The 15,782-nt window shown below is 39.1% G+C and overlaps 1 protein-coding gene across 13 annotated transcripts in view; it reads right to left on the reverse strand.

Moving 5' to 3' along the window:
• LOC144576428 (uncharacterized) overlaps positions 1-15,782 on the reverse strand; it is a 110,818-nt gene that overhangs the window by 35,657 nt on the left and 59,379 nt on the right. For 4 of the 13 annotated variants that reach the window (XR_013534375.1, XR_004741931.3, XR_013534374.1 and 1 more), the window contains exon 5: positions 14,800-14,905. The exons of 4 other annotated variants lie outside the window; for them this stretch is intronic. The gene's annotated coding sequence lies outside the window, so the exon portion shown is untranslated. Of the gene's footprint in view, positions 1-1,847; positions 5,624-14,799; positions 14,936-15,782 lie in introns of those variants that run through there. 5 more of the 13 variants (XR_004741925.3, XR_013534373.1, XR_004741922.3 and 2 more) reach the window with 3 other exon arrangements.

A 15,782-nucleotide genomic window follows, 5' to 3' on the forward strand; every position in this document is an offset into this window, starting at 1 on the left:
TCTTTTGCTGTGCAGAAGCTGTGAAGTTTGATTAGGTCCCATTTGTCTATTTTGGCTTTTGCTGCCAATGCTTTTGGTGTTTTGGTCATGAAGTCCTTGCCTCCTCCTATGTCCTGAATGGTTTTGCCTAGATTTTCTTCTAGGGTTTTTATGATGCCAGGTCTTATGTTTAAGTGTTTAATCCATCTGGAGTTAATTTCAGTGTAAGGTGTCAGGAAGGGGTCCAGTTTCTGCTTTCTGCACATGGCTAGCCAGTTTTCCCAACACCATTTATTAAACAGGGAATCCTTTCCCCATTGCTTGTTTTTGTCAGGTTATTCCAAGATTGTATGGTTGTAGATATGTTGTGTTGCCTCCAATGCCTCTGTTTTGTTCCATTGGTCTATATCTCTGTTTTGGTACCAGTACCATGCTGTTTTGATTACTGTAGCCTTGTACTATAGTTTGAAGTCTGGTAGTGTGAATGCCTCCTCCTGTGTTCTTTTTGCTTACAATTGACCTGGCTATGTGAGCTCTCTTTTGGTTCCATATGAAGTTCAAGGTGGTTTGTTCAAGTTCTGTGAAGAAAGTCAATGGTAGCTTGATGGGGATAGCGTTGAGTCTGTAAATTACTTTGGGGAGTATGGCCATTTTCACGATATTGATTCTTCCTAACCATGAACATGGAATGTTTCTCCATCTGTTTGTGTCCTCTCTGATTTCGTTGAGCAGTGGTTTGTAGTTCTCCTTGAAGAGGTCCTTTACGTTCCTTGTTAGTTGTATTCCTGTTATTGGTGCATAGGAATGCTTGTGATTTTTGCACATTGAGTTTGTATCCTGAGACTTTGCTGAAGTTGCTTGTTAGTTTCAGGAATTTTTGGGCTGAGACAATGGGGTCTTCCAGATATATGATCATGTCATCTGCAAAGAGAGAAAATTTGGCTTCCTCCTTTCCTTTTTGAATACACTTTATTTCTTTTTCTTGTCTTACTGCTCTGGCTAGAACTTCCAGTCCTATATTGAATAGGAGTGGTAAGAGAGGGCATGCTTGTCTAGTGCCAGATTTCCAAGGGAATGCTTCCAGTTTTTTCCCATTCAGTATGATATTGGCTGTTGGTTTGTCGTAAATAGCTTTTATTATTTTGAGATACATTCCATCGATACCGAGCTTATTGAGGGTTTTTAGCATAAAGGGCTGTTGAATTTTGTCAAAGGCCTTCTCTGCATCGATTGAGATAATCATGTGGTTTTTGTTTTTGGTTCTGTTTATGTGGTGAATTACGTATATAGACTTGTGTATGTTGAACCAGCCTTGCATCCCCGGGATAAATCCTACTTAATCATGGTAAATAAGCTTTTTGATGTGCTGTTGCAATCAGCTTCCCAGTATTTTATTGAAAATTTTTGCATCTATGTTCATTATGGATATTGGCCTGAAGTGTTCTTTTCTTGTTGAGTCTCTGCTGGGTTTTGGCATCAGGATGATGTTGGTCTTGGAAAATGATTTGGGAAGGATTCCCGATTTTTGGATTATTTGGAATAGTGTCAGGAGGAATGGTAATAGTTCCTCTTTGTCTGGTAGAATTCTGCTGTGAACCTATCTGGACCTTAGCTTTTTTATTGGTTTAGTATGCTCTTAATTTCTGCCTCAACTTCAGATCTTGTTATTGGTCTATTCATAGTTTTGACTTCTTCCTGGTTCAGGCTTGGGAGGTCACAAGTGTCCAGGAATTTATCCATTTCTTCCAGGTTTACTAGTTTATGTGCATAGAGTTTGTAATATTCTCTGATGATGGTTTAAATTTCTGTGGCATCTGTGGTGATTTCCCCTTTATCATTTTTTATTGCATCTATTTGGTTATTCTCTCTTTTCTTTTTTATCAATCTGGCTAGTGGTCTATTTTGTTGATCTTTTCAAAAAACCAGCTCTTGGATTTATTGATTTTTTTGAAGGGTTTTTTTTTGTGTCTATCTCCTTCAGTTTTGCTCTGATCTTAGTCATTTCTTGTCTTCTGCTGGGTTTTGAGTTTTTTTGATCTTGCTCCTCCAGCTCTTTCAATTTTTACAATAGGGTGTCAATTTTGGATCTCTCCACTCTTCTCATGTGGGCACTTATTGCTATGTATTTTTCTCTAGAGACTGCTTTAAATGTGTCCCAGGGATTGTGGTATTTAAATGTGTCTTCATTATTGTTGGGTTCGATAAACTTCTTTATTTCTGCCTTCATTTGATTGTTTATCCAGTCAACATTCAAGAGCCAGTTGTTCTGTTTCTATGAAGCTGTGCGGTTCTGAGTTAGTTTCTGAATTCTGAGTTCTAACTTGATTGCACTAGGGTCTGAGAAACTGTTTGTTATAATTTCAGTTGTTTTGCATTTGCTGAGTGCTTTACTTCCAATTATGTGGTCAATTTTAGAGTAGGTGTGATGTGGTGCTGAGAAGAATACATATTCTGTGGATTTGAACTGGAGAGTTCTGTAAATGTCTATCAGGTTTGCTTGTTCCAGGTCTGAGTTCAAGTCCTGGATATCCTTGTTAATTTTCTGTCAGGTTGATCTGTCTAATATTGACAGTGGAGTGTTAAAGTCTCTCTCTATTATTGTGTGGGAGTCTAAGTCTCTTTGTAAGTCATTAAGAACTTGCCTTATATATCTGGGTGCTCCTGTATTGGGTCCATATATATTTAGGATCGTTAGCTCTTCTTGTTGTATCAATCCTTTTACCATTATGTAATGTCCTCCTTTTTCTCTTTTCCTCTTTGTTGCTTTAAAGTCCATTTTATCAGAGACGAGAATTGCAACTCCTGATTTTTTTTTTGCTCTCCATTTTCTTGGTAAATCTTCCTCCATCCCTTTATTTTCAGACTTTTTGTATCCTTGCATGTGAGATGGGTTTCCCGGATACAGCACATTAATGGGTTTTGGCTTTTTATCCAATTTGCCAGTCTGCGTCTTTTGATTCATGAATTTAGCCCATTTATATTTAGGGTTAATATTGTTATATGTGAATTTGATACTGCCATTTTGATGCTAGCTGACTGTTTTGCCCATTAGTTGATGCAGATTCTTCATTTTCTTGATGCTCTTTAGCATTTGGTTTGTTTTTAAAATGGCTTGTACTCGTTGTTCCTTTCTATGTGTAGTTCCTCTTTCAGGAGCTCTTGTAAAGCAGACCTGCTGGTGACAAAATCTGTGAGTACTTGCTTGTTCACAAAGGATTTTACTTTTCCTTTACTTATGAAGCTCAGTTTGGCTCGATATGAAATTCTGGGTTGAAAATTCTCTTCTTTAAGGATGTTGAATATTGGCCCCCACTCTCTTCTGGCTTGTAGGGTTTCTGCCAAGAGATCTGCTGAGTCTGATGGGCTTCCCTTTGTGGGTGACCCAACCTCTCTCTCTGGCTGCCCTTAGTATTTTCTCCTTCATTTCAACCCTGGTGAATCTGAGGATTATGTGCCTTGGTGTTGCTCTTTTTGCAGAATATCTTCGTGGTGTTCTCTGTATTTCCTGGTCTTGAATATTGGCCTGCCTTGCTAGGTTGGGGAAATTTTTCTGGATAATATCCTGAAGAGTATTTTCCAGCTTGGATTCATTCTCTTCGTCTCATTCAGGTACACCTTTCAAACATAGATTAGGTCTCTTCACATAGTCCCACATTTCTTGGAGATTTTGTTCATTCCTTCTTGCACTTTCTCTTATCTTGCATTCTCATTTTATTTAATTAAGTTCATCTTCGACTTCTGATATCCTTTCTTCTGCTTGGTCAATTCAGCTGCTGAAAGTTGTGCATGCTTTGTGAAGTTCTTGTGTTGTGTTTTTTAGCTTCTTCAATTCACTCATATTTTTCTCTAAGTTGTCCATTCTTGTTATCATTTCCTCAAATCTTTTTTAATGGTTCTTAGTTTCTTTGTATTGAGTTAGAACATGTTGTTTTAGCTCACGGAGGTTTCTCATTACCCACCTTCTGAAATCTGATTCTGTCATTTCATCACACTCATTCTCCGTCTAGCTTTGTTCCCTTGCTGGTGAGGAGTTGTGGTCCCTTGTAGGAGGCGAGGTTCTGGTTTTGGGTGTTTTCCTTCTTTTTGCACTGGTTTCTCCCCATCTTTGCGGATTTATCCACTTGTTATCTGAGTAGTTGCTGATTTTCCGATTGGGTCTCTGAGTGGACGTCCAGATTGTTGATGGTGAAGTATTTCTGTTTTTAGTTTTCCTTCTAACAGTCTGGCCCCTCTGCTGTAGGACTGCTGTGGTCCATTTCAGGCCCTGCTTCCCTGTGGTACACTTGTAGCAGCTGCAGAACTGTGAGGATTGCTACCAATTTCTTCTGCTGCTTTGTCCCTGAATGATGCCTGCCAAAAGTCAGTCTGATCAGTCCTTTGTGAGTTGACTCTGGATATACGGGGGTCAAAGAGCTGCTTGAAGAGACTGTACTTTATACTTGAGGAGACAATCTGTACTTTATAGGAGCTCAAGTGCTGATCTGTGATCTCTGTTGTTCATTCAGGGCTGCTAGGCAGGTACGTTTGTCTGATGCAGCAGAACTCATAAAGCCCCTTTTTTTCCTCAGGTGCTCTGTCCTGGAGAGTTAGGGCTTTATGAGTATCCATTGCACTGTCCTGCCCAGCAAGGAGACAGTCTAATCACTGCCTGCCTGTAGTGGCTATGATGAGCTGCCATGGGCTGCGCCCTGTTGCTGTAGGCTCCACCCTGTTGCCATGGTCTCTGCCCTGTTGCTGTGGGCTTTTTTCTGCTGTCATGGGCTCCGCCCTGCTGCTGTGGGCTCTGCCCTGCTGCCGTGTGTAATTCCCTATAGTCCTGTTTATATGGGTGTGGTTAGAGCTGCCATGGTGATGGTGGCCCACCTCTGCAGTGGCCGACTTTGTTATGTTGGGTTTCCTCGGCAATGGCAGGCTGCCTTGGCAATGGCAGAGTACCTCCATAGGGGTTGAGTGCCTCGGTAATGGCGTACGCCCCTCCCCCACCGAGCTGCACCTTCCTGGGTTCAGCTGTTCTTGCTTTGAAACTTTCAACCCCGAGCGTTTCCAATTGCTATTTTGTTTTTGTGAGGGTGGGACTTGCCGAGCCTGATCATCTGGCTCTCTGCCTCAGAGCCCTTATTTTTTTTTTTTTTGAAGTTGAACGGTTGACTCTCTCCCAGGTGTTTCAGTCACCTGCTGAAAGGGCACCGGGATCTGTGTGATTGCCCATGCAGCGACCCACTGCGCCGGCTCGAACGTTGCTGCCTGGGGATCTCCTGGCCTGGCTTTCTGTTTAAGTCCCGTTTAATCAGATGAATCTGCTAATCTGCCTTCTGAAATCTTCAACTGTCGGTTTAACAGGGCAACCCAACCAGTGTATTGTGTATGGAGTGCCGCTGTGCTGCGGCCCTGGCCCAAACAGCTGCGCTGGCCCAAACAGCCATGCTGGCAACCCGTGGGGCTCCTACACCTGGGAATCTCCTGGTCTGTGGGCAATAAAGATCCATCTGGAAATGCAGCATCCAGTCGCCATCTGCGCTTTCACTGGGAACTGCAATCCTGAGTTGGTCCTACAGTGCCATCTTCTCTCTTCCCCCTCTAGAACATGTGCTTTGATGAGAGTTGAATCACATTCACCTGAACTGGCATCCCAACGGTGTATTTTCTAAGTGACAGGACAAGGGGAAACACATGATAAATATTTGTGATGTTCTGGCATGAATGCCTCTGATGTTTCAAGTTTAAATACTCTGTAGCATTCACCATCAGCCTTGACATTGATTCTCTCAGGTTATGATTTTCTCCACTGCTTAATGGTCCCTTTTATCCTCACCAGCCCAATGTGTTCACATTAATAAGCATAGTTTTCTATTTTAGTTATAGGCATTTGAAGCAATCTCACTTTTGAAATATAAACTTTGTGATCCTATATTCCTATTTTACTCAGTGTATTTCCCTCACATTGCTGTTTTAGGCAATGAAAAGAAGATGCCAAAAAGAATCCTCAAAACCTTAAGTAATTCTTTTCATAGCCAGGCATGAGGACTCAGCTTGATATTAACACTGCATGAATGTTTGGTTGGCCTGGACATACCTACATATAATTGATGACATGTCCCCATTGATTTGTACGGCCTCCTGAATAATATCCTTCCTTGAAGGTAATCATATATATTTATTTTTAATTACTAACCTTATATTGTATAAAACATATATAATTTATTAGTTATTTTCTTTTAAAACTCATTTAGCCTACCACTGAATGGAAGATTCTGTTGTGAGAGAAGCAGTACAAAGAAATAATGTACAGATATTGATAGCAGGTACATTTCCAATACAAATGGAATGCTGAAAATAAATATGTTAACTGATTGGAAGTAGTCACATTCTTCTTACCCTTAATTCTTTTTATTCTAAATTGAATGAAAGGCATTGGCATAAATGTTATTGTTGGTATCCATATTTCAATAAAAATAAATTTAGAAGAAAGCAAAATTTTAAAAATAGGAGTTTTAACTCAGATATTTCTATTTTAATAGAATACATAACATTTGTCTGAATAGCATAACATTTCCAATATGGAATTTTTATACTTGTCAGGGATTCAAAGTAGTGAATTTTGAGACTCTGAGATATTTCCAGTGTCTTATGTGCTAGTTGGAGTTCTGGTGTTTACCTAAAGGAATGCTTTACTTAGATGTCAGTTTCTTTCTTAACATTAGAGACTTCCTGTTAATGTTATTACACTGATGATCTGAAGCCAATGAGATGTTCTAACTAGCACACTGTGTATGCATGTGTGTGTATGGGTGTGTTTGTAGCATCTTTGATTATTAAAAACTAGGAAAGTAATCATTCATAACTGGAGGACAGTCTTTTAAAATGGCGGTTTTAATACTTTTTGGTATAAAAGTTTAAAAAAAAAATTGCATAGAGGCCACCAACATCATTGGCTGTTTTCCATTTCAATACCCTTTTGAAATCCTTAACTATATTGTGATGCTCAGAAATAATATGCAGAATTTTTATTTGTGTCCTAAAATGGAAGGTGAGTGGTTCTACACTTTACATACCTTTCTGCCACTTTCTTTTGTGTAATTTGTATTCTTTTTTCCAGATATATCCATACTGATACTATTAGCTCTGGTTTAATTCATTTTACACTTTTCACTGTATTCCCTTATACCACTCTACCACATTTAATTAGACTCTCCTGTTGCTAATAAATGAAGAAAGAAAAAAAGATAAAGAAAAATAGCCTGGGCATGGTGTCTCACACCTGTGATCCCTGCACTTTGGGAGGCTGAGGTGGGTGGATCATGAGGTCGGGAGATTGAGACAATCCTGGTTAACATGGTGAAACCCTATCTCTATTAAAATATAAGAAATTAGCTGGGTATGGTGGCACGTGCCTGTAGTACCAGCTATATGAAAGCCTGAGACAGAAATTGCTTGAACCCGGGAGGCGGAGGTTGCAGTAAGCCAAAATTGTGCCACTGCACTCCAGTGTGGCAGCAGAGGAAGACTCTGTCTCAAACAAAAAATGAAAAGGAAAAATAATGTCAGATCAAAAGGGGCTTTTGTTTAATCAGTTTGTATCTATGAATATTTACTATATGAGAGTTTAAGGCTGAGAAGTTCAGAATGCAAGCATGCACCACCATATTTTACAAATGCCCTTAGAATTGTGACTCATGTGCCTTTAGCCTATGAAGTTATGACAATTCATTTCTTTAAAGAAGTTTACTGTTCTCTAAAAAAAAAAAAAGACTGAAAATACCAAATGACATTGTCTTATTTGACCTCTTGGACATCCTCAAATGAAAATGCAACTTATGTCAAAATTCAGAGCCAAAGTTTTGAACAATATATATAGTTTGTGAATATCTCGTGATCATGAGCCCTTGGTGATGAAATGATATTTCAAATTTTATTTTTGCATTTTTTGTTTTTTTTTTTTGACTTGTCTTACAAAACCTTAAGTTCAACAGTTTTGTTTCTACAGAAAGCAGGAATATAATTTTTAATATATTTCTGTCCTGTCTCATGGCATTGAGAATGCTTCAGATCTAGTTTGGACCTAGACTTATTTTTACATGGCAACAATTAGGTTTGTTTCTTTGTTGTTGTTGTTGCTGTTGAGACAGAGTCTTGTTCTGTAATGTGGTTCAGAGTGGATAAGCTCTTAAAGCAGTAATCTTTCCAGTGGTTCTTTCTGTGGGAGGTAAAATGACAGGTGAATTTGGCCCTTGTTATATGTGGGGCAGAGCACACAGCTACAACTAAGACACCAAGCACCTTCCCCAAGAGTATTGGCCAGAGTAACACGTTAATATCTCTTGAGCTCTTCTCCTTTGGCAGCTGGAAAGTTTTTGCAAGAATCCCTGTTTCTGAATGTGGTTTCTTAAAATATATGGTATGGTTCTCACCCTTTTTCCTGTGATGATGTGAAGTGATACAATGCCTATGTAATGAGATGAAGTGAGGTGAACGATGTAGGCATTGTCATGTAGTGTTACGCTACTATTCACCCCTGACTCTAAGTCAGAAAAAAGATTATCAGCTTTGAATGTTTCTAGACCATCAGGCCTTAATGATGTTGACAGCTGGATGCAGGAGACCATGTTGATGACTAATAGCTGGAGAGCACATGTAGTGTGAATGCACTGGAGAAAGGAATGATTCACATCCTGGGATGGATAGAGGGCAAGAACTCAAGATTTTACTGTGCTTCTCAGACTGGCACACTAACACTTATGACTTGTTTATTTCTGAAGTTTTCAATGTAATATGTTTGGAATACAGCTAATTGTTAGTAGCTGTAACCACATAATTCAAAACGGCAGATGTAAAACCTGTGTTTGGACTTTGACTCATTTCTTGGTGTACAATTCTTAAACTCCTTAGAATTTCCAAAGTGATGTCTTTTGGTATGCTAATGATCGATGGCTGGAAGCTCCTATATAGATTCAGGATGGGAACTGGTCACCATCCTGAAGACATGACTGATTATTGGGTTGAGATCTTTTGTCTCACTCTGAAAACTCTGTGGAGGAGAGAAAAGCTGAAGGTTGTCAGTCATCAACAGCCAGTGATTAATTACTGATGCCTATGTATTGAAGCTTTCATAAAGACCCAGAGGGACTGGGCTTGGAGAGCTTCTAGATCACTGAATACATGGAGGTATCCTGAGGGGGCATGGAATCTCTGTGCCACTAGCCCCATACTTTGCACTATGCATCTCTTCATCTGCACCTTTTGTAATGTCATTCATAGTATGCTGGTAAGTGTGTTTCCCTGAGTACTTTGACCCATTCCAGCAATTCAATTTAACCCAAAAAGGAAGTCCTGGGAACCCCAATTTGAAGCCAATTGGTCAGAAGTTCTGGAGTTTCAGACTTAGAACTGATCTAGGGAGGCAGTCTCATGGGATTGAGCCCTTTACCTGTGGAATTTGATTCTATCTGTAGCTAGTGGGAGAACTGAATTAGGTGACACTGAGTTCGTGTCATCTGCAGAAGTGATTGCTTGCTTGATGGTGGGGAAAACCTTTCCACACCTTTGGTCACAGAAGCCTTCTTTGTTGATGATTATTGTTGTGGTGTGAGAGCAGAGAAAAACATGGCATGTGTGTCTTTTCCACACATATAGTGGATAAGGGGCACTAATGTTTATTCTGTTTTAACTGCCCCCCTCATATTTTGGTCCAGAAATCATGCTGTTTGACACTGGTCACTCATTCCATCTGTTCTGCTAACAATACCATTTTTAGCCAATTTCATAGAATTTGGCTGAGATGACTTGATAAATTTATTCTTCTTTGCATTTAATAAATACAAAATAAGGGAAATAAGAGTTCTTACTGTATTAATTACAAATCAATAGGTATAATTTATATTAATTCTAATAAGGTCCCAGGTATGCTCTCAAAAGAATGCTTTGTAACAAAGCATCAGTCCTATAAAGAAAAATGATCTAAATCATGTACACAACTGTGCATCCTTTTAATGTTTTTTATGAAGGTAGAGTCTTGCAATGTTTCCTAAAGCCTCAAACTTCTTGGTTTCTCAAGTGATCCTCCTTCCACAGCCTCATAAGTAGTTGAAATTACAGGCATGCATTACTGTACTTTCTTATGGTTTAAATATTCTATACATTGTTGATGTAAAATGTATTTTACCTTTTCCTTTAATAGATTCTTGGAGTTCTGATGAATCTGCAGTCAGGATTTTACAGATTTTTTTTTTTTTTTTTTTTTGAGACGGAGTTTTGCTCTTGTTACCCAGGTTGGAGTGCAATGGTGCTATCTTGGCTCACCACAACCTCCACCTCCTGGGTTCAGGCAATTCTCCTGCCTCAGCCTCCTGAGTAGCTGAGATTATAGGCATGCGCCACCGTGCCCAGCTAATTTTTTGTACTTTTAGTAGAGACGGGGTTTCACCATGTTGACCAAGATAGTCTCGATCTCTTATCCTCGTGATCCACCCGCCTCCACCTCCCAAAGTGCTGGGATGGATTTTACAGATTTAAAAAATTAAGTTAACTAAGAAAATATAGACGGAAGAAACTAGTATCTGTCAAGTGTTGTATTCTGGGCTAACAACCCTATTATGTGCTATGCATTTATCTCATAAAGCCATCACAACATCGGTTTTTTTATAACCTGTTTATTAAATAGGCAACTGTTGTTTAGAGAGGTTGATTAATTGGATCATGGTCCCATAGTTTACAAAGTAACTGACCCACACAGTTTGACCGTCAGCCTATCTGGCTTTGAAATCTTTTCCCTTACTTTTCAGTACAGATTGATAGAGCTATCAGTGCAGCACTCTGATTAATGTATTAGTCTGAATAAGACTAGTCAGATTATTTTTAATTAATATCTAAATTAATGAGTTTAAATAAGTTAAACTCTCATTTTAGGTCACTGTTAGAAATGAGGTTAGTCATTGAATTTCTCCTAATAAATTTGACAATTTTTGTGATAACCAGCATCTTTTTTAATTAACCATCAAAGCCTTTAGGGCAGAGTAAAGGTTTGGCCATAGGCCTGGAAATTTTACAAAACCAAGATTCGGCAAGTCTTAGAGAGAAATTATTTGACTTCCCAGTTTTGGTTGCCCTGTAGGCTAGTATTTTTGCCTACTTCCATAATGCTTTTTTATTTTTTCTTTTTCCATGACTTTGCTTCCTTGGCGTTTCTTTTGTTATGTTTTCAAATTCTGCTGGCTATGTATTCCCAATTTTCCATAGACAGAACAAAAAGCACATAGAATTACAGAAATTTAAGGAATCTTAGGACTAATTAAAATATCTTCTAGTACTTCAATCTGTGTTGAACGTTCTGGTCAAATGATTTTCTAGATAGAGAACTTGAGACTCAAAGAGATTAGGATGCTTTTTTTTGACATAAGACATGGTAGATTTGAACTCATTTTAAAGCCCAATACTCTTCCTTTTTTTTTATTCCATTGGCAAGTTTTTGTTATTGTTGTCATTTGTTGTTGTTGCGGTTGTTTTTTGAGACAAAGTTTTGCTCCTGTTGCCAGACTGGAGTGCAATAGCACAATCTTGGCTCACCACAACCTTCACCTCCCAGGTTCAAATGATTCTCCAGCCTCAGTCCCCTGAGTATTTGGGATTGCAAGCATGCACCACCATGCCCATGTAATTCTGTATTTGTAGTAGAGACAAGGTTTCTCCATGTTGGTTGTCAGTTCACTCTAATGTTTGATTCTTTTGTTGTACAGAAGCTATTAAGTTTAATTAGATCCCACTTGTCTATTTTGGCTTTTGTTGCCATTGCTTTTGGTGTTTTAGTCATGAAGTTCTTGCCTATGCCTATGTCCTGAATGGTATTGCCTAGATTTTCTTCTAGTGTTTTTATAGTGTTAGGTTATAGGTTTAAATCTTTAATCCATCTGGAGTTAATTTGTGTATAAGGTGAAAGGAAGGGATGCAGTTTAAGCTTTCTTCAGATGGCTAGCCAGTTTTCCCAACATCATTTATTAAATAGGGAATCCTCTCCCCATTGCTTTTGTTAGGTTTGTCAAATATCAGATGGCTGTAGATGTGTGGTATTACTTCTGAGGCCTGTCTTCTACTCCATTGGTCTATATCTCTGTTTTGATATCAGAACCATGCTGTTTTGATTACTGTAGCCTTGTAGTATAGTTTGAGGTCAGGTAGCATAATGCCTGTAGCTTTTTTTGTTGTTGTCATTTATAATCTTGCTTAGAATTGTCTTGGCTATGCAGGCTCTCTTTTGGTTATATATGAAGTTTAAGGTAGTTTTCCCCCCCAATTTTGTCAAGAAAGTCAATGGTAGCTTGATGGGGTAGTACTGAATGTATAAATTATTTTGGGCAGTATGGCCATTTTCACAATATTGATTCTTCCTAACCATGAGCATGGAATATTTTTCCGTTTGTTTCCTTTCTTCTTTCAGCAATGGTTTGTAAGTCTCCTTCAAGAGGTCCTTTTCATTCCTTTTTACATGTATTCCTAGATATTTTACTCTCCTTATAGCAGTTGTGAATGGGAGTTCACTCATGATTTTGCTGGCTGGATGTTACTGGTATACAGAAATGCTTGTGATTTTTGCACATTGATTTTGTATCCTGAGACTTTGCTGAATTTGCTTATCAGCTTAAGGAGATTTTGGGCTGAGATGATGGGGTTTTCTAAATATACAATCATGTCATCTGCAAATAGAGACAATTTGACTTTCTCTTTTCCTAGTTGAATACCCTTTATTTCTTTTTCTTGCCTGATTTCCCTGACCAGAACTTCCAAATACTAAGTTGAGTAGGAGTGGTGAGGGAGGGCATCCTTGTCTTGTGCCGGTTTTCAAATGGAATGTTTCCAGTTTTTGCCCATACACTATGTTATTGTCTGTGGGTTTATCATAAATAGCTTATTTTGAGATACCTTCCATCAATACCTAGTTTCCTGGGAGTTTTTAGCAAAAAGGGCTGAATTTTGTCAAAGGCATTATCTGCATCTATTTAGGTAATCATGGTTTTTGTCTTGGTCCTGTTTATGTGCTGAATTATGTTTAAAGATTTGCATATGTTGAACCAGCCTTGCATTTCAGGGATGAAGCTGACTTGATCATGATGGAGCTTCTTGATGTGCTGTTGGATTTGGTTTGCCAGTATTTTATTGAGGATTTTCCCATTAACATTCATTATGGATATAGGCCTGAAATTTTCTTTTTTAGTTGTATCTGTCAGGTTTTGGTATCAGGATGATGTTGGTCTCATAAAATGAGTTAGGTAGGATTCCCTCTTTTTGTATTGTTTTGAATAGTTTCAGAAGGAATGGTACTAGCTCCTCTTTTTACCTATGGTAAAATTCGGCTGTGAACTCATCTGGTCCTAGACTTTTGTTTGGTAGGCTATTAATTGCTGCCTCAATTTCAGACCTTGTTATTGATCTCTTGAGGGATTTAACTTCTTCCTGGCTTAGTCTTGAGGGGTGTATGTGTCCAGGAATTTATCCATATTGTCTAGATTTACTGTTTTATTTCCAAGAGGTGTTTTTAGTAATCTCTGATGGTAGTTTGTATTTCTGTGGGATCAGTGGTGATATCCCCTTTATCATGTTTTATTGCATCTATTCTTCTCCCTTTATTAGTCTGGCTAGTGATCTGTTTTGTTCTTTTCAAAAAACCACCTCCTGGGTTCATTGATTTTTTTGACGGGTTTTTTTGTGTCTCTATCTCCTTCAGTTCTGCTCTGAACTTAGTTATTTCTTGTCTTCTGCTAGCTTTTAAATTTGCTTGATCTTGCTCCTCTAGTTCTCTTAATTATGACAACAGAGCAGATCTAAAAGAAAGTGTCCCAGCCTCACTTTCTTGCTACCACTTTCATGGTTTTTTTTTTCCTTTATCTGTATGCTTATTTTTTTACCTACATTAAAAATTGCATTCCCTAGTTTTTAAAAAATGTAATCACATTTATTTTTAAAAATAAACTTTGGATCACTACCATAAATAGAGAATTATTAACACTTGCCAAAAAATAGACAATCTTTAAAACAAAAAATAAATAAAACTAGGAGCTCAAAACCCACTCTCGTTGTTACAAAGAGAGGCTAGTGGCTGTTAGGTACCAAAAGCAGGCTAGGACCCAACTGAGACTTTCTCAGGAACATAATCAAAAGGACTAAATGAGAAATGAAAAACACTCCAGGTACAATGGCTCACACCTGTAATCCCAGCATTTTGGGAGGCCAAGGAAGGAAGATGAGCCCAGGAGTTCCAGACCAGCCTGGCCAACATAGTGAAATCCTGTCTCTACTAAAAAGACAAAAATTAGCTGGGTGTGGTAGCAAATGTCTGTAATCCAAGCTACATGGGAGGCTGAGGCAGGAAAATTGCTTGAACCTGGGAGGTGGAGGTTGTAATTAACCAAGATAGCACCACTGCACTCGAGACTGGGTGACAGACTCTGTCTCAAAAAAGAAATAAACACTCGTCTGCCATTGAATGTGTTCACACATAACCTGAAACCATTTCAGGCACAACTGAACCCCACGTTGCAGAAAGCTCTAATTTAAAGCATTCAGGTTGCCTATAGCTAATGAGATATAGTGCTCAAGTCAATGTGGCAGTCAATAGAGCAGAGACTACAAGCACCAACCCTAGAGTCTGCTAGGGTTCTAATATCAGTTCTGCTGCTTACCAGCAGTGACCTTGGGTAAGTCTCTAAACCTCTCTGGCCTCAGTTTCTGGTGCAGTAAATAGTACCTTTACAGGTGTATTATAGACAAGGCACTTTGCACAGTGGGCACTCTGTAAGCTGTAGCCACCATCATCAATGAAGGAGCAAATCTCACCTGCCCTGTTGGTGCCTTGCCAGCCTCCATCAACTTTCAAGTCTCCCCCTTCTTGGCTTCGACTTTCTGCAGTTCTGCTGTGCTATTGTGGTGCCTGCTGATGTCCCTGCAATAGGAGAAGGAGCTGCTGAGCTATCTGGAGAAGTAAAGCACAAGGATGTCAACTGCACAGGCACACATGTAAACATATATATGAACATGTGCACATGTGCACCCCCACTGCCATGTCATTCCCCAGGGTTATAGGTCCCCAGAGAAAGGGAATGTCTCAGGCAGAAATGAGACCTGTGGAAAACACAATCTGTGATGATCTCTGGGGGTCTGCAAAAAGCCCATGACCACTGATACGCAAAAAGTGCGTGCTTTTTTTTTTAATTTGAGATCAATTAGAATCAATCAATTCTAATTGATCTCAAATAAAAGATAAAACAGAAAGGGCACATCTTAGATCATCTTTGAAACATGAAAAAGTTTCAAAATATGTAACATGATGAAAAAATAGGGCAAAGTATGTAGTTCATTCAATTTTCTTGTTTTACAAAGGTGGTGGAGGTTGGGGTAGGATCTTGCCCTGGCTTCTCTTTCATGCAAGCATGTTACTCAGAAAGCACTTTTTGGCTGGGTGCAGTGGCTCACATCTGTAAAACTAGCACTTTGGGAGGCCAAGGCAGGCAGATCATTGGTGACCAGGAGTTCAAGAATAGCCCGGCCAACAGGTGAAACTGTCTCTAATAAAAATACAAAAATTAGGCAGGCGTGGAGGCAGGCACCTGTAGTCCCAATTACTAGGGAGGTTGAGGAAGAAGAATAGCTTGAATCCAGGAGGCAGAAGTTGCAGTGAGCCATAATTGTGTCACTACACTTTAGCCTCAGTGACAGAGTGAGACCCTGTCTCAAATGAAAAAAAAAAGGACTTTCTGTACATTAGTGGTCATCATCTTTATGCAGACACCAGAGAACATCAGACTGTGATGCCCACAGTT

This window comes from Callithrix jacchus, chromosome 4 (assembly GCF_049354715.1).
Source record: "Callithrix jacchus isolate 240 chromosome 4, calJac240_pri, whole genome shotgun sequence".
Classification (NCBI taxonomy): Eukaryota; Metazoa; Chordata; class Mammalia; order Primates; family Cebidae; genus Callithrix; species Callithrix jacchus.